The sequence below is a fragment of the Rhinoderma darwinii genome, chromosome 1 (assembly GCF_050947455.1).
Source record: "Rhinoderma darwinii isolate aRhiDar2 chromosome 1, aRhiDar2.hap1, whole genome shotgun sequence".
Classification (NCBI taxonomy): Eukaryota; Metazoa; Chordata; class Amphibia; order Anura; family Rhinodermatidae; genus Rhinoderma; species Rhinoderma darwinii.
In genome coordinates, this window is record NC_134687.1 from 591,730,026 (window position 1) to 591,749,115 (window position 19,090).

Consider the following 19,090-nt stretch of genomic DNA (forward strand, 5'->3'; position numbering starts at 1 on the left):
CTGCAATGTAGATTACAGTAACGTTTTTATTTTTAAAAAACTAGCATTTTTGGCCAAGTTATGACCATTTTCGTATTTATGCAAATGAGGTTTGCAAAAGTACAACTGGGTGTGTTGAAAAGTAAAAGTCCAACTGGGCGTGTATTATGTGTGTTACATTGGGGCGTGTTTACTACTTTTACTAGCTGGGCGTTCTGATGAGAAGTATCATCCACTTCCCTTCAGAACGCCCAGCTTCTGGCAGTGCAGATCTGTGACGTCACTCACAGGTCCTGCATCGTGTCGGCACCAGAGGCTACAGTTGATTCTGCAGCTGCATCAGCGTTTGCAGGTAAGTAGCTACATTGATTTACCTGCAAACGCCGATGCTGCTGCAGAATCATCTGTAGCCTCTGGGGCCGATGTGTCCTCGCTCGTCTGACACGATGCAGGACCTGTGAGTGACGACACAGCGTGATCTCTTGAGAACACGGCTGTGTCTGCACTGCCAGAAGCTGGGCGTTGTGAAGAGAAGTGGATGACACTTCTATACACAACGCCCAGCTAGTAAAAGTAGTAAACACGCCCCGATGTACGCACATAATACACGCCCAGTTGTACTTTTACTTTTCAACACGCCCAGTTGTACTTTTGCAAGCCTCATTTGCATAAATACGAAAATGGTCATAACTTGGCCAAAAATGCTCGTTTTTTAAAAATAAAAACGTTACTGTAATCTACATTGCAGCGCCTATCTGCTGCAATAGCAGATAGGGGTTGCAAAATCTGGTGACAGAGCCTCTTTAAACTAAAAAGCTAAAGCATCCAGCCGCTTTCCTATGGCTGATGCGGACACTTCCATGTCCACCAATTGGACCACATAGGCCTCAAGTAGTCCGACCAACGACTCAGGCCGGAAAGATGCAGGCCTCCCTCCAGAAGACATTGCTTCGAACTCCCGCCAAGTCTTTTCATAGCACCTCAAAGTAGACGGTGCCAACGACCTCCGGACCAATTCACCCATCACGGCTTGACAATGTTCCGCAGATTAGCTGGGCAGGCATCACCCATCTCCATGGCTTCCGGAGCCTCCTTCTTAAACCGTGCCCACTGAAAACGGAAAAGAGCATCAGCAGCAACATTCGATACCCCGGGCACATGTGCTGCCCGAAACAACAAATTCAAACGAAGACATTGCAGCACCAACACCCTCAGGAGCCGAACTACAGGATCCGACCCAGCAGAAAACTTGTTAAACGCATGCACCATGCCCATGTTATCTGACAGAAAAACCACCCTCCAATTACAAAATTCCTCCCCCCAGAATGTGAACTGCCACCAATATGGGGAACAACTCCAAAAACGTCAAATTCCTCAATAACGAGGAGCATTCCCATGAAGACGGTCACCTGGCAGCACACCATCTCCTGCCAAGTAATGCTCCAAATCCCACACTAGCAGCCGAATCGGTCTGGAGACCCAACTCCACAGAATCAACCAAACCCGACTGAAAAACTGAAACACCATTAAAGGATGCCAAGAACGAGTCCCACACCTCCAGATCCTCTTGATGTTCCCTTGTCACTCTGATGAAATGGTGCGGTTCGGAAATACCTGCCGTGACCCTGCTCAAGCGCCTGCTAAAGATCCTTCCCATAGGAATAATCCTGCACCCAAAATTTTACTTCCCGAATACTGATTGTAACTCCTGAAGTCTAATTTTCTTCAAACTCCCGAGCCGACCGATCGCCGCCCTCGGGTCTTCCAACTTCTCTGCTGGTAAACGGCAGATCCCTTTACTCGAGTCAATCTCTAAACCTAGGAATTTTAGGCAGGCCATGGGGCCCACTGTCTTGTCCATTGCCATAGGAATACCAAACTCCTTTGCCACGTTCAACAAAGTGTCCAGTATGTGCCGGCAAACCTGAGACCCAGCCGGGCCCACGCACAGGAAGTCGTCCAGGTAGTGTATGATGCTACCAAAACCAGACGACTCCCTAACTACCCACTTCACGAAACAGCTAAAAGCCTCAAAGTAAGAGCATGACAAAGACAAACCCATGGGTAAACAAAGGTCTACAAAATAACTACCGTCAAAAAAGAAGCCAAGGAGATGATGACTATCCGGGTGAATAGGAAGCAGCCGGAAAGCTGCCTCCGCTTTTTCCAATAGGGCCCCCGGACCAGCCTCTCTCACGAGATCCACCGCCCCATCAAAAGAAGCATACGACACAGAAAAAAGTTCCTTGTCTATACTGTCATTCACTGAGAATCCATTCGGAAAGGAGCGATGATGTATCATCCGAAACTTCCCTGGCTCCTTTTTTGGAACAATCCCCAACGGAGAAACATGAAAGTCCGAAATGGGGGGGAAGGAAATGGGGCTCGCCATCCTGTCCCATTCCACTTCCGCTCTGAGTTTAACCTGAACCACCTCTGGAAACTGAATTGCAGATTTCAAATTTGCCGTTATACCGTAACCACCCCTACCCAAGGAAACCGGAGTGGGAAAACCGTTCCCAAAACTGTCCCTCAATAAATTCGCATGTGCCTTATTGCCGTAGCGCTCGAGACACGGCTGCATTGCGCCTAGCTTCACTCGGGTCTTCCCCTTTTTCCAGCAGCATCTCCTGGGCGCTTTCCAAGACGTTTAAAACAGCGGGAGTAGGGGTGTGAACCCCCACACCACGAGCACTCATGCCATGCCGGAACTTACACGACAGACCTGCTTTGCATAGTCCCTCATTAAAGGGCCAACACACACCTTTTTTATTAAGGGCCAGTTGGGCAGATCCTTGCCCCCCGGCCCCTCCGTGAAAGGGAGCAGGTCGCTGAGACATCATCAGCCTCATCCATAATGGCAGATCTTATTGATCCCACCGCACGGCATGGCACGCCGCCAGGCGCTGACTAAACTGCTCGTCAAACCGCCACCATGCCAGACCACCATAGATTTTACAATCCTAAATATATCCTAAATACCCTCAATGTAACAAAATAAAGACGCACAACATTCCTGGAATTTATCCCCCCAAACGCTCGCATAAATACAAAAAGCTCTTAACCAATTCCCAAATGTCTTCGGAATCTTCCTGTACCTACGTTTGCATTCTTCCTCTTTCCGTCTCTTCAACTTCTCGCCCGTATTCGTTTCCTTCGTCTCGGGGGAAATGTTCAAGCGGCAGCAGTGAAAAAAGTTCCACATATTCTCAATCTTCTGTCGTGCCTCGTCCTTCAAATGTGCGCCCAGCGGGCCCAAAAAGGCAAAATAAGAGCCCCTGTGAGCCACATCCGTCACGGGTCCCAAAACCGCCACAGGATGCTCTGCAATCCCCACCTGGGAACCGCCTAACGCTGAACCCGGTGCATCTTCCACTCCAGCCGTACTACCCAGTGGGGAAGAACGCACTGACTCCCGAACTTCCCTCCAAGCCCCTGCTACCTCAACATCATCCTGCTCCACCACCCGGCCCACCTTTGCAGCCAATAAGTCCTTCACATCCACCAGGACCTACAATAAATTCGCCCGCAGAAAAACCTGACTCACCTCCCGATCTTGAAGACGACCCTGCTGCAGCACTGTTCCTCTGCAAAATGGGGCGAGCCCCCTCAGCCTGCTCCACCGCACCCCGATACGTGGACAAGACTCCAGTTGCCCCTTCCATCCAGGAGGATCGTTCCGCACTTCATACCGGTGACAAGGCCTCCCGATCCGACCTAGCTGAACCTCTCCCGCCATCCAACCAACCACGGTATACCTCGGGATCGCGGCGGCGTTCCGACACAGAAGTCTCCTGAAATCCAGACCCTCGTCTTCCCTCAAGAGCTGGCCTCCGATCCCGACTCCGGGTCCTGGACCGCTGAAAAACACTTCCCACCGGCGAGCGGTACGACGGCTCCCGCCGTCCTCGGGACCTATGAGAAAGGTACACCACATCAACCAAACGATCCCGGTCCACCGGAACTAACTGCATCCTCCCCTCGTCCACCGCTAACCTCCTTTCAGGGGCCCCGGCCGTAGCTTCAGGGGCCCAACTGTCATCTTCCATCGCACCTCTCCGACAAGACACTTGTGACAAGGCTGCACTCCCCCGATCCTCCAGCATGCTTCCCCACACCAGTAAACTCCATTAGCAGCTCTGAGGCGTTCACCAAAGTGTTCACCTCCACTTGCCTGCCAGATGCTGATCCCGGGTCCATCCTCTCTCCTGCCAACACCTTCCCGCTGCTCTGCGTCTTCCTCCTGTCACGAGTGGGCGCGCCCCTCTTCCGCCCGCTCATTCGACGAGCGGGGCTTGGACTCATCCGTCTCCGACCAGGCCACACCGGACTGGGGCTTAGCCGGACTGGTAGCCTAGCATTGCGCACCGGTCGTGCACCTACATCCGCCACTGCCTGCATCTCGGACACTTGCTCTGCCAACCAGGCCACTCCCCTCTCTGTGGCTAAGGCCCTCAGGCTGTACAGCAGTTCCTCCATCTTCCAAAAGCACGAGCCCACAGCAACACGTCCTCTTTCTTCACTCGTTTGGCGCTACGTCCCCCTAAATGGTCAAGCCGCTCCTCTCCTGACGTGCCGTTGATCCGGAGCTCCCAGGCCAATTAACAAAAAAACACACTTACCTCCTCACTCCAGATGTTAGATTGAGTGAACAGTACCCCTATTATCACTGCAGTGTGTTCCAAAAACATAGCCTGAGTACCCCCATAAATAGTGCAAGAGTACCTACAATAATACTGCCAATGTTACCCATAAACAGTGCTAGTGTTCCCCTCTTAACACTGCTGGAGTGCTTCGAATAACATAGCCCGAGTGCCCCTACAAATAGTGCAAGAGTACTCACAGTAATACTGCCAATGTGACCCATAAACAGTGCTAGTTACCCTATTGACACTGCCAGAGTGCTTTAAATAACATAGCCCGAGTGCCCCATAAATACAGCATGAGTACCTACAATGTGACCCATAAACACTGCCATAGTGCCATGGTGCGCCATATATAGTACAGGAGTTCCAGAGTGCTCCAAATAACAAAAGCAGAGTGTCCGCACTAAAACTGCCATAGTGCTCTAATAAACAGTGAAAAAGTGCCCGTCTTAGCACTGCCAGAGTGCCCACAGTAAAAAATAAAATAAAAAAAGGTAACACCCTCACCTCCTCATTACACAGCATCCCGCAGGGAGTCATATACCAGCTGCCAACAAGTGGCCTCTCACCTGTCCCAGAACTGGTGTCTATCATCTCTATCAGCAAAGATCAGCGCTGGACACACTTATGACTTGGAGACGATTGGTATAGTAACACGGTATGGTCATATTGCATTTTCTTTTCCGTGATTTAAAAAAACAAAAACGTGGCAAAACAGCTATTTTAGCGCACAGTGTGAATAGATCTCCCCTTTATACAGGCAGTATGTGGCATAGTGAGATATCTCTGCATAACAGGATTATACCACTGTGCATGAGGCCTTGGCAGGATCAGTCCTTGTGCCTCCACACAGAGCACAGTTGTTCCCTAATGTAGCATCAGAGCCCTATAAAGGGTCTAAAAAAATATTTTTAATAAGGCCCCCTGCACACGGCCATGGACAGTTACCCGCATTTGCGGGCTGTGCTCCCATTATAAAGTATGGGAGCACGGTCTGTAAAATAAAAAAATTGGACGTGTCCTATTTTTTGTGGAGCCTTTCTACGGCCTAGACACCTTCCCGTAAGTAAACGGGAAGACGTCCGTGGGCAATAGAAATGAAAGGATAAGTACTTTGATCCGCAATTACGGTCCATAATTGCGGATCAAAATTACGGCCGTGTGTATGGGGCCTAATATACAAAAAAAATATTATAAGTAAATAAAAAACATTTTCCCTTTAACCTCTTCCAGACATTTGACGTGTGCCTACATCATAGGGGTAAGGGAATTATGGAGCGGGCTCACGGGCTGAGCCTGCTCCATACAATGCGGGTTACACATCAAAGTAATGAGAGGGATCGCGTTCGAGCGCGATCCCACTTGTTTAATCCATTAAATGCCACGGTCAATAGCGACCGCGGCATTTAAATAGTTAGAAAGAGGGCAGCGACCCCCTCTAATGGCTGATCAACCCCCCCCCCCACGATTGCTATGGCAGCCCGGGGGCCTAATGAAGATCCCCAGGTCTGCCATCTTTGTGCTCCTTTTTTCCTGTCAGAAAGACGATATACTGCAATACATTAGTATTGCAGTATATTGTGCAAGTGATCCAACGATCGCTGGCTCCCCTAGGGAGACTAATAAAAATCAGTTAAATAAAGGTTTTTTTCTGTACAAAATAGAAAACAATAGTAAAAGTAAAAAAAACAAAAACATTTTCCCCCTGAAGCATTGAAAAAAAATAAAAAATAAACATAATTGGTATCACTGCATTCGTAAAAGTCTGAACTGTTACAATATATAATTATTTAACCCGCACGGTGAAAGCCGTAAAAAAAACAACAAAAAAAAAGAGTAAAACACCAGAATCTCTCTTTTTTGGTTACCGCATCTCCCACAAAAATGTTTATAAAAAGTTATCAAAACCTCGCAAGTACCCCAAAAAGGAACAATTGAAAACTACAGCTTATCCCTCCAAAAATATGCCCTCATACCGCTCTATCCACAGAAAAATAAGAATTTAGAATGTGGCGACTCAAAACTATTTTTTTATTTTTTTAGATGAATCATTTTTATTTGTGGTAAAACACAAAAAAAATATAAATTTGGTATCGCCGTAATCGTAGCAACCCGCAGAGTGAAGTTACCATGTCAATTTTACCACACAGTGAACGACGTAAAAGCAAAACATGAAAGTATTTTTTGTCCGTTTTTCACTACATAGTACAATAAATGGTGCCAATAAAAACTACAGCTCGGCAGTGCAGGAGTTAAAAGGGTATTCCTGGTATAAACAAAATATTTTGCCCAAAATGCTAAATTGATAAACTTCTCAATACACCGCTCCCTGACTGTCGCACGTTTACACGGCGGCGTGATGATCGCCACGTGAGCGGGATGACTAATTATGGGCCGCTGCAGTGACGTGTCGACCATAGTGACATCATTATCGAAGGCCATGACAACCCGGCGCACTCACGTTCCAAAGGACGACACGTTACCACATATACAGAGATGCGGGACCCGGACAGCAACAACCAAACAAAGATGACGTATTCTAAAATTAGGTATTCTTAGAAGGGGACTATTTGTGGATTTCGGGCAGAAAGACATTTTTTGCTTGCCCCTTAAATTAATGCTGCGGTCACATCTGGCATAGCAGGGGTTAATGTCAGTGACAGCTGGCAGTGCAGGAGTTAAAGGTACAGTCACAGCTGGCAGTGCAGGGGTTAATGTTGCAGTCACAGCTGGCAGTGCAGGGGTTAATGCTGCAGTCATAACTGTCAGAACAGGGGTTAATGCAGCAGTCACAGCTGGCTGTGCATGGGTTAATGTAGCAGTCACGCCTGGCAGAACAGTTAGAGCTGTCAGTGAAGGGGTTAATGATGCTGGCAGTGGAGGGGTTAATTCTGCAAGGTGAGAGTGGCAGTCAGGGCCGGGAGGGGGCAGTTTTGCAGTGACATCCCTGCCCACCAATGGCAATGAAGCCCTGAGCACCAATCAGAGGGCCGGTCCTGCCTGAGGGGCGTGGTTTTGTGGGAGGGGTGGGCAGGGGAAGCACAATCAGCTGGCAGCAGCAGGCAGGATCAGTGAGTATGCAGAGGGCAGTGTATAGGGCATTATCTGCTTACCCCCTCCACTCAGCTGCCCGTCACCCCCTCTCCCCTTCACTTCCCTCTCCCTGCCCCACAATCAGCTGCCCCTGGCACTCACACTGACAGCAGAGCTCTCTCCCTGCACAGCCCCCTCCTCACCCTGCTCCCTGCCCCCTCCAGCTTCTCTTCCCTGGAAAAGTTTGGGGTAAGTCTGGTTGTTTTGCTTGTCTCTGGCAGGGGAGGGGGATTTTCTGGGGGCAGTTCCCCCGCCTCCTGGGATTTGGGAGGGGGTTCAGCAGGGGAAGTGGATGAGTCAGTGTTGTGCTGTGTGCTGCTATGTACTTTGACGTGCATCTCCTTTCTGGGCCTTGACCTAAAGGCTTGCAATCTAATGTTCTTTATTACCCTCTGATTTAGATTCTGAATGGGGAACTGTATTGTACTTGTTTAATATTTTTTCTGCCAGAGGACAGTGACAGGTCTGTGATGCCAGCTGCTGATGCCAGCCTCCCATAAAGAGTGATGTATACTATATTATAACATACAGGAGACCTCACCTCCCCATCCCAAGGAAAGTGCTGCCCTAGTCTATATACAAGTAGCTGCCGCTCCTATATACCTCTATAGGCAGAGGTGTGGGAAATGCCCGGGAGAGTGCAATGATGTGACCAAGCTGGAGGGCATTAAATGAGGCGCAGCCACATATACCCTCTGTATAATATCTGAAATACATAGTCTGAGGTGCCACAGACCGGGAGCAGAGACTCTGACACCGCCATATGGAATATCCATATAGTCTATGTAATAGTATATGGTACCAGTAGAGACCACATGTATGCCCTGCAGCAGGTAGGTGACACAAAGACACACCCATATATATATATACACAGAGACTTCATATATGGTGATCTCTTCATAACAGCTGCTTATACAGAAGACCCCTACATGTGCAGCTCTGTCCTTGCCAGGGCTCCCCAGACAAGACGCTGGCACCTCCATATACCACCGGACGCAGCACCCAGAACCTGTTCCCATAGGGGCTTACACTCGTGTTTCCCAGACAATCATTTTCACATTCTTCTCAGGATGTTTTTGGAGAGTGGGGTAAAAAAATGAAGTATTTGGGGGAAACCCAGGGAGAATATATAAAATCTATGTAGATGTGGCCCCTTGTCAGATTCACCCCAGTGCTGTAAGGTTACATGGCACATTTGCCAGTATGACGGCATGCAGCACCTGTCCAAAGAAATGTGTTGTGTGATAGACATGGCACTACTCAAAAGTTGCACCTTATAGAACTCACACATTTTTCCAATCGCTTTTTTGGGGGAAAGGAAGACGAGGCCTGTGACTGCTCCGCAATGGTGGGTAAAAGTTTTCATTGATTACACCCACATAGCCCCGCCCCTTGCGCTACGATTCAGTAGGACAAGGGCATAGTTAAGCAGGGATACATCTTTCACTCCCTGGGAGAAGCTGGATGATAACGATTGTGGGATCTGGGGTAGGCGGCCATAGTGGTTGTCAGCCAGCTTTCCCAAAAACATTTATATTCGATTGTCAAAAGTCAGGAACCCCTTAAAGGGACCCTCCGGTCCTGGGACAACATAAAGGGTAACTAAACGTTCAACAAACTTCTGACATGTCTTGAGCACTGAGACCCCCACCAATCGCTAAAACGAAGCGGCAGGAGCACTGAGGCCCCCACCAATTGCTAAAACGAAGCGGCAGGAGCACTGAGGCCCCCACCAATCGCTAAAACGAAGCGGCAGGAGCGTTTGTGTGAGCGCTGAGCCGCTTGGTTTCTGACGGCTGGGAAATCGATGTAGCGGTGTACGTGCTCAATAGAAAGTCTATGAGCCCATACACCGCCACATCGGTTTTCCGGAAAAAGCCGAACAGAAACCAAGCGGCTCAGCGCTCACACGACTGCTCCTGCCGCTTCGTTTTAGCGATTGGTGGGGGTCTCAGTGCTCGGACCCCCACCAATCAATACTTCTGGCATGTCACTATGAGGTTTGTTGAACGTTTAATTACCCTTTAAATATGATGGTGTATATGGAGTTATATTACCAGGTGCCCTCCAGTTGGGCCTTTCTGCCGTGGATCCGCCGCTTTAGGGTCCCCTCTGTGCTGTCCCAAAATGGCTGCAGCGCTTCTTAGACTACGAGACTGAGACACTCCCACTATTCTCGGATTGGGCAGAGCTACCCACATGAGCAGTTCTATCCAATCCGTGAACAGAGGGAGTGTCTTAGAATCAGTCTGGGATGCGCTGTGACCATTTTGAGACAACACAGTGTGGACCCTAAAATGACGTGTCCCCGGCAGAGGGGCCCAACTGGAGGGCACCAGGTAATATAACTCCATATAACCCATCACATTGATAACTTTGTCCTGAGACTGATGGGACGCATTAGGGACACTACGATTCTTTTCTCCTTTTTTTCATCCTCACATTCCAAAAGCTATATTTTTTTATTTTTTTTCGTCAACGTAGCCGTATGAGGGCTTTTCTTTGTTGCGGGATGAGTTGTATATTTTAATGGCATCATTTTGGGGTACATATAATATGTTGAACAACTTTTATAAAGTTTTTATGGGGCGTAATGGGGAAAAACCCAATTCTGCTCTGTTATTTTGTTGTTCTGATTTTGCAGCGTTCACCGTACACTATAAATGATGCGGTTTTTGTTCTGCTGGTCATTGCGATTACGACAATACCAAATATCTAGTGTGTTTTATTTTTAATCTTGTTCTACTTTCACACTATAAAAGCACTTTGGGGCAGGTTTACTATTATTGTTGTTGTGCCAGAATTCTGGCCTAAGTTGCGTTCTTTTTTGCGCAAATCAATTCAGACAATGTATTATTGATTTGCGCCAAAAAGAACAGATGTTCGCGCCTCAAGAGACTATTTTGAAAAGGGGAGTGGCTTGGCAAAGGGGCATGGCTTAAATGTACCAAAATCTTGGCGTAAAAAATTGGCGTAACCTAAGCCAACCAAGAGTTGGTCTAAGTAATAGAAAAGTGTCTAAGAAAAAGCTCCAAATGTATCCCGCCGCATGCACCACTGATTAATTTGGCGCCTCTTGTGATTGTCTTGTCAGACCCTTTTTTTAAAAAAAAATGTATTCATAATTTGTTTTTGGATCGCTACATTCTGAGAGCCATAACTTTGTTTTTTCCCTGTGATAGTTTCAGGAGGGCCTATTTTGGGGTACGTATGACCTTGTTAGGCATCTGGCTGCCATGGCAACCCATTGGCACCCCACGATCACGTCACATCTCCTTCCCCTATAAAACCCCTTAGGGTGCAGCAGGATCTAAGGGATTAAACGGCCGCTATCGGCGTTATCTCAGATCCCGGCTGTTAGAGCCAGATGTTGGTTGTGTAATACAGCCCGCAACCACAAGTGATGGCGCACACACAGCTCTTGTGCCCGCACCATCACTGCGCCTTAATGGGAAGGTGGCGGGAACTAACCACTCAACACCATGTACAAGTGCAGGGCAGGAAGTCGTTAAAGGGTAAGTCCACTATTTTCCTTAGTTGTTAAAGCGGTTTTCCGGAACCACATAACTTTTTCCTTCCCTCTGCCTTGTAAACATTCACGTTTTCTCCCTCCACGCTTCCTGAGTGGGCAGGTTCTTCTTGTGATGTAAGAGCTGTTCTGTACGTTCTGACCGATTCCCCTCTCGTTGCCGCAGCTCCCTCTCGAAGGCTTTATTTACACGAGTGATGCGCATCTCGGACGTGAAAAACTGCAGTTTTTCACGTCCAAGATGCATCCGTGCTCTGCGCTGCGGGACGCGATGTCTCGCATCCCCCATAGATGAGTCTATCGAGGGATGCGTGACGCGCGAAAAAATAGGACATGTCCTATTTTCTCACAGACCCTTCACACGGTCCGTTGAAGGGACGGCCGTTGTTTCAATGGCCGTCACACGGACGTTTTACACGCTCGTGTAAATAAGGCCTTAGGGTAAGGCCACACGGTGCGCCGTTGACGTGGTTTTGCTGCGTTTGAAAACTGCATGCGTTTTTTCTCTCTAAGTGTATGGTCACACTACCTATTTTCAGACGTAATTCAGGCGTTTGACGCCTCGAATTACACTTGAAAAGACAGCTCCATTACGTCTGCAAACATCTGCCCCGAGGTGTCATTTTACGCGTCACTGTCAAAAGACGGCGCGTAAAATGATGGCTCGTCAAAAGAAGTGCAGGTCATGTCTTGGGACGTTTTTGGAGCCATTTTTCATAGACTATTGAAAACAGCCGTAAAAAACACAGCGAAAAACGCAAGTTGGTCAAAAAACGTCTGAAAATCAGGAGCTGGTTTCCCTTGAAAACAGCTCCGTATATTCAGACGTTTTAAGCGTGTGAACATACCCTTATGCTGCAGTTCTGTAGCGTTTTTAACCCCTTCCCGCCGCAGCCATTTTTCAGATTTTAATTTTCGGTTTTTTTCCTCCCCACCTTCCAAAGGCCATAACTTCTTTATTTTTCCGTCTATATAGTCCTATGTGGGCTTGATTTTTGCAGGAGGAGTTGTAGCACCATTTATTGTGCCATATAATGTACTAGGAAACGGGAAAAAAATTATTTGTGGGGTAGAAAATGAAAAAACAGCGATTCCTCCATTTGTTTTTTGCGCTTAATTTTTACGGAATTCACTGTGCAATTAAAACAACATGTTAACTTTATTCTGTGGGTCAATACGATTACAGCGATACCAAACATATATAGTTTTTTCTATATTTTACTACTTTTAGGCCTGATTCACACGAATGTGTTAAACGTCCGTGTGACGGCCGTTGAAACAGCGGCTGTCCCACGGACCTATGTAATTCAATGTGGCTGTTCACACAGCCGTTGTTTGAACGGACCGTGTGAAGGGTCTGTGCAAAAATAGGACATGTCCGTTCTTTTCACGCATCACGCATCCCTCCATAGACTCTCAACTGTGGGGGATGCGAGACATCGCCACCTATGATGCGCGGCTGCATGATTTTCGGGCAGCCGCCATTATTATGACACTCCGTTTGGATGTTTGTAAACTCAAAAGCACGTGGTGCTTTTCTGTTTACATTCATCCTTTTCACAGCTGTTGCGCGAATCACGCTGTTCGCACGGAAGAGCTTCCGTGTGACATGCGTGGTTTTCACGCACCCATTGACTTCAATGGGTGCGTGATGCGCGAACAACGCACAAATATAGAACAGGTCGTGAGTTTTTCGCAGCGGACTCATGCGGCGTAAAAATCACGCACCTGTCTGCACGGCCCCATAGACGAATATAGGTCTGTGCGACGCGCGTGAAAATTACGCGCGCTGCACGGACGTATAACACGCTCGTGTAAACGAGCCCGGAGTCTCACACACACTGCAGCTGCATACCCCTCCTCTTCCCTGTCCTATATTTACTGTTTTACACTGGATTGAATTTTTGGGTTACTGAGAAGACTTGTGAAATTGAACCTATTCCCTCCTTAGCCAATTTTTGGCTTTTCATTTTCGTTTTTACCTTACCGCCTTTAAAAAGCCGTAACTTTTTTTATTTTTCGATAAAGCCATGTAAGGGCTTTTTTTTTTTATTTTTTTATTTCTGTGGGACGAATTGTAGTTTTTCATGGCAGCATTTAATGTACCCTGTAATGTACTGGGGGAAAAAATTATTGTGGGGGGGAAACTGTAAAAAACCGACTCCGCCATTTGTTTTTTTGGGTTTCGTTTTTACATTGTACATTGTGCGGTAAAAGCGGCATGTTAAATTTATTCTACGGGTTGATGCAATTACGGCGATACCACATTTCTACATTTTTTTTAATGTTTTACTACTTTTACAAAGAAAAAACTTTGTTAAAAAAAATAATTTTGTCTTGAAAGCCATCTTTTTTTTTTTTTTTTATTCTGTCGATTGAGCGGTATGGGGGCTTATTTTATAGCGGGGCGAGCTGCCATTTTAATTGGTATAATTTTGTGGTACATGTGACAATTTCTATTTAATTTTTTTGAGGAGCTAAGGTGAAATTTTTTTTTTTTTTTTTTTTTTACAGCGGTCGCCGTGCGGCTTAAATAATACTGTATTGTAATGTTTCTGACTTTTATGGATGCGGTGATACCAGTTATGTTAATTTTTTTCCTTTAACAATACTGGGGAAAAAGGTTTTATTTTTGTCACGTCGGAAAGGGGACATCCCCCTGTTTCTAACCCCTTAGATGTTGCGGCATCTAAGGGGTTAAACCGGCGGAATCAAACTTCTTTAATTCTGCCCATTGCGCAGAGGTATCGGCTTGTAACATACAGCGAACACGCACTCAGTATGGAGCAAGATTGGCCTGTGAGCCCGCTCCGTGCAACCCCTTAACACCTGTCACGTACGGTTACATGATACTGCGTTAAGGGGCAGATTTACTAAGAATGGCGTTTCATACGCCAATCTTAGCTATCTGCCACGCTCGAGTAAAATACAATGGAATTATTAGGCTATGTTCACACAGAGCTTTTTGACGTTTTTTTTACGCAGAAACCGCGCCGAAAAACTTGTCAAAAACGGCCCGAAAATGCCTCCCATTGATTTCAATGGGAGGCGGAGGCGTCTTTTTCCCGCGAGCGGTAAAACAGTCTCGCGGGAAAAAGAAGGGACATGCTCTATCTTCGGGCGTTTTACGCCTCTGACCTCCCATTGACATCAATGGGAGGAAGAGAAAGCGTATTTCGTGGCGTTTTATGCCCACGGCGCTCAATGGCTGAAAATCAGCGTGCAGGGATAGGAAAATCTGCCCCAAACTTCCAAACGGAATTTTGAGGCAGAAATTCTGCCTGCAAAAACTCTGTGTGAACATAACATTAAGAAGCACATCTTTCATTCACTGGAAGAAAGCAGAGATCTTGTTAATGATAAAGAGTTGAAACACAAAGTATATTAGAAAGTTACAGAACTTTTTCATTATATGATAATTGGGCATTATTTACATAAACCAGAAAACCCTTTGAGCCATGTGGACGTGTGGAAGTTGCTATATTTGGACGTCTGATCTTTTCAGTGATCGTCCTCGACGGTGACTTGCAATATTCGTAACGATAGGGGACGTTCACCTAGAAGTCATTGTACGTCATTACCTGCACTTTCCTTGTTAGTGATTACATTATCTCTTGAGTATGCAGCGTGTAAACACATACTGGTTGCTGAACTCGGCAGTAAAGGGGTTAATACAGCACCCATGTGGTGACAGGTGGAGAGTTCAGCGTCTAACTCTGCACTTCACCATTTAACTCTACTTGTTCCTTATTGATTTCAATGGGTTGTATGAGACTAGAAGGAAGGCTCAGGTGTTGTTTTTTTTCCGAAACAGCACCACTCCTGTTCGCTGACTGTGTCCGGTACTGCATCTCAGTCCCATTCACTTGAAAACCAGACACAGACCCTGTTTTTTATTTTCTGGGGACACAACAGACTTTTTTAATCTCATATTACCTTTAATTACAGCTCTTGCCATTTCCCTGATGGTTTTCGTTATCTGCGAGCTTCTAAGTGACGAGGTGACTCACCGGATCCTTGAAACTGAAGTTTGCTTTGCTATATATAGAAGAGTTAATATAAATCCTTTTTTTTTTTTTTTTTTTTTTTTTTTAATATAGTTAGGGCGGATTTACACGAACGTGTAATACGTCTGTGCAACGCGCGTGCTTTTCACGCGCCTCACACGGACCTATTCTAGTCTATGGGGCACTGCAGACTGTCAGTGATTTTTGCGCAGCGTGAGTCCGTTGCGAAAAACTGACGACATGTCCTATATTTCAGCGGTTTTCGCGCATCACGCACCCATTGAAGTCAATGGGTGCGTGAAAATCACGCATGCCACACGGAGGCACCTCCGTGAGACGTGCGTGATTCGCGCAACAGCAGTCAAACTATGATTGCAAACAGAAAAGCACCACGTTTACTGCAGTGTTCATATGGGATGAAACGTCATCCCAGGAGGCCGAGCGGCAGGGGGACGTATCGCCATGTCACGGGTAAGTATGAAAGAAAAAAAAATGCGGACTGACCAGGTGAGCATTTCTGCCACAACTGCGAGAAGTTTTTCAGCCTCAGAAATGCACCTGAAGATCTCCGCCTGCGCTATATGTGAATGAGAAATCCTTGTGAGCAAGGGTATCCTACAAGCCCTCTCTGTTGTTCTCTGTGGTCAGCCATTTACACGTAGCACACTTTTTATTAGAGCATATGTAAAGCTGTGACTATACGGGGTGGTTCTATTCCCTGACTACACGGCGGCCGGATTATATGCCTCACGCTGACTCATCTAAAATACATTGCTGGTTTGAGTAACATTTCTAGTGGGGTATGTGATGCCAGGCTGCGCCGCGGTGTAGTGCTCAGGTTATCATAGACTAGGAATGACTTGGTATGAGATACTGCCGCCAACTCCCTGCTCTTTTCTGGTTCCCCCTGAGTAAATATAATACGAGGAGTCTGGAAATGCTGAAACGCATCAGGAGCACAGGGCATCGGTGTCCTGTACAATATAACATGACAAATATAATCTGTCCCAGGGAAGAGGTCTCCCACCCCGGGTTAGCTCCTGTGTCAGTCTGCGCAACATGAAATGTTGCAGTCGCGTTAGGCTACGCATTTCAAATGCAATATTTTCTAACACATTGCACCATTTTTCTTCCTACACAGGCCGTGGCTATGCTGTCCAGGTTCTGCAGCATATGTATGAACTCTGCGCCTCTATTTTGCAGAAACTCCGCAATATATTTTGTGAGATGCCAAATTCGCACGAATAACACTTCTCATACGTGATCCTCTTGGGCCTTCTGCCTAGTTCACATCACGTTATATGGCCTACGTTTGACATATACACCGAGAAAAGCTCCAAACGTAAATGTTAAAGAAGCACTCCACTTCCTCTATCTGTATATTGGTGTTTCAGTGGGTTGCTTTTTGCAGAAATACTTACCGCTCCGTGCATCACGTCGTTTTCGGGTCCAGCACCGCCCATGTGATCACATTCTGACCTGGTCTATAATCCTTGTTTTTGAGAAAACCGGAACTCTGGCTCGTAATGCATTCCTATAGAGCCTCGTTCTGGTTCCCATAGGAATTCATTGAGAGCCTGGGTACCGGACTGCACGGACGTGTGCATGAGGCCTAACAGTCCAAAATAATTGTAGTGAGTGAAGCAGCACAAGTCCCGATAAATGGGATGGTGTCTCGCTGTCCTATATCGGAAAAAACAGCAGCCGATCATCTGCAATTCTTTCACACAGTACCTCCAATAGTATTCAGTATAGGAATATTTATTCATCAAACATCAGTAAAAAAATAGCAACGTCTCGACCCATTGTATGTGTAGGGTCTTTCTAACAGTGGTATTAGTCACTCATAGACTATAATAGTATCTGTCAAACGTATACGTCGCCCATAAGCTATAATGGTATTGGTTTAACATGTACGTAATGAAAAGCTAATGGAAATCCCATGACACATACGTTAAACGTATACACGTGGCATACATTACCCATGTTAAAATGTTGTTGTTTTTTTGCGGGATGGAATAGTCTGCTCTACTGCGCTATTTCATCTTTCAACAAATGGTATTCTGTCGTAAAACGGCCAGACGGGCCGAAAAGTCTATACACTGGAGGATTACTCCCTGACTGTGTTAAGGACGACATATAATTATTTCTAACGTGTGACAGTGTAATATTCACCATTAGCCTTAGTCACTCGAAGAGTTCACTTAATCGACTGACACCTTCTCTGTCAGCCAGTGGGTGTATGGTGACTTTCAGAGCTTAGGATAACATCATCCATTTAATATGATGGATTCACTGAGCCTCCTCCCTGCTTGTGCAGTGATCAGAGCTACATGTGGGATTTTATGTGGAGATCCCCAAAAAAAACACGCATTATGCCCTGTGTTGGGAGAGGCATGACCCCACCAGATCAAATCAAAGGCTTTACCATGGAGGGGCAGCTCGTCGGTGATGAGTCACCTCAAATGTGGATGTGCCATAGTGTTGGTAAACCGTGACTGCAGATTGAAGGGGTTTTTGGTGGGGGGGAGACAAATATTCTACAAATAAGTGTCCAAATACATAGAATTGTCATAATTTTATCTTCTATAGCAGTGATCTTCATCCTGTGACTTTTTGGCTGCTACTAAACTATTAGTTAATTCGTAACTGAGACGCAGCTTGGGTCATGTATATATCTCTGAGGCGCCTCAAAGCTCATTGAAGGGTTGTCTGATTTGATAAACCATTTTTATATAGCCTTTTAATGAATTCATACTTGATAGATTAAGGTTCCTTATTCAGAATTCCCCTATACTAGCAAGAGCGGATAGCGGCTACAAAGAGTGTCTATTGGTCCTGGAGGACCCCTCACATCTGAGCACTAAACAAACAGCCCATTGATTTTAATAAGAACTGTGCAATACTTCATTTCACCTGCTGTGGTGCTGTAGGGGACTAGCGCTTGCTGTCGGGTTCCACCACAGACTACAGCTGATCTTGTTCCAGTAGGACACTCTATGATTATCTTATCGGGGGACCGTGATAAGACTATTAGTCCAATTCAGTTCATAACAAGCTTTTATAACAATAATTGGTTCCTGTACGAGAGATTTACAATGCTGTTTCATTTGAGATAATTTATAAGGCATAAATAAAAAATTCCAGTGACTACCAGAACAAAATTCTCTGATTGTTTTACTACAAATTCACAGAAATGTTTGAAATCTCAAAAATATTACTAAGCCAGCAATCGCTTATGTGATCACTTTATGTCCCTTTTAGATTTTTAGAAAATTAATGCGGATATTCACAGTCGAGTGACATTATTATGACCACCTCCTACTTTCGAAGTCGGCAGCGCGTAGCCCGTGAAGGAAGTGATGTGTCGTGGGCTGGCTTGGTGGGTTATATAAAGTGTGCGATAGGCTGTCTGAACACACATCACTCATTGATAGATCGCCCCTTTTACGCATGGCAACAGAGTTGCAAAAATGGATGATTATTGGCTTTCGCGGCCAAGGGTGGCAGTATTTCTCAAACAGCGCAGTTTGTGAACTGTTCGTCTGCTGCTGACGTGAAAGTGTATCGTGAGTGGACAAATGGCACCATTGGGAATAACCAATGTGGAAACTGCGGAGCACCACGTGCCATTGATGTGAGAGGTAAACATTGGCTACGAAGTGCACGAGGGCCGAGCGACACGCTTCCGTGGAGCAGCTCACAGTGAATATCAGCCAGGGGGCTACCAGACCAACAGTTCAGCGAACCCTACTGCGTATGGAGCTCCGAAGCAGACGGATGGTCACTGCTCCTATCTTAACAAAGGGGCATTGGAGAAAAAGGCTTCAATTTGC

General features: G+C 46.4%; 1 protein-coding gene across 4 annotated transcripts in view; it reads left to right on the forward strand.

Moving 5' to 3' along the window:
* Positions 1 to 7,662: 7,662 nt before the first annotated feature.
* The window catches only part of ATOSB (atos homolog B), a 37,443-nt gene continuing 26,015 nt past the window's right edge, over positions 7,663 to 19,090 (forward strand). For 2 of the 4 annotated variants that reach the window (XM_075839980.1, XM_075840008.1), the window contains exon 1: positions 7,666 to 7,907. The gene's annotated coding sequence lies outside the window, so the exon portion shown is untranslated. Of the gene's footprint in view, positions 7,908 to 9,973; positions 10,058 to 19,090 lie in introns of those variants that run through there. The other 2 variants (XM_075839999.1, XM_075839989.1) reach the window with 2 other exon arrangements.